Genomic DNA, 533 nt, shown 5'->3' with positions numbered 1-533 from the left:
TTAGTTTTGTTTGACAAACATGTGGAACCATTAAATTTTTGTTGATTTTGTTAAAAATTTAATTAAATTATCCAAACGGTCAAACCACTCTTATTTCTTTTATTATCTTCATCCTTTCAATTTTGATGACCCTTTCTTTTTCAAATATCGAGTATCACTACCGTAACCATTTTTAGAATTAAAACAGTTACACCACCATCATTATACCACCACTACAAGAAAAACGTTGAATATTGTCAAATTTATCGTCAGCTATTAGCGACGAATCTACCGGCAGATCAGAAAATAAATTCATCCGATAAAAACGTTACCGTTGGATTAGATTTTCCGCTAGTAATTGTGTCAGTGATATTTGGATGGAAGAACAGGAAATTTAGTGCGTTTTGATAAATTCGCTGGTATATCTTACTTAATGGAACACAATGTTTTGTCACACGCAATGGGTTATCGTCAGATTTATCCGCTGGTAAATTTAATGGTAAAATTGACCCTAAATTGGTATCGTGTGTCCTCTCCCCCTTATTTCGGAAGAC

The sequence above is a fragment of the Arachis duranensis genome, chromosome 6 (genome assembly GCF_000817695.3).
Source record: "Arachis duranensis cultivar V14167 chromosome 6, aradu.V14167.gnm2.J7QH, whole genome shotgun sequence".
NCBI lineage: Eukaryota > Viridiplantae > Streptophyta > Magnoliopsida > Fabales > Fabaceae > Arachis > Arachis duranensis.
Note: the sequence above shows the minus strand (reverse complement) of the source record.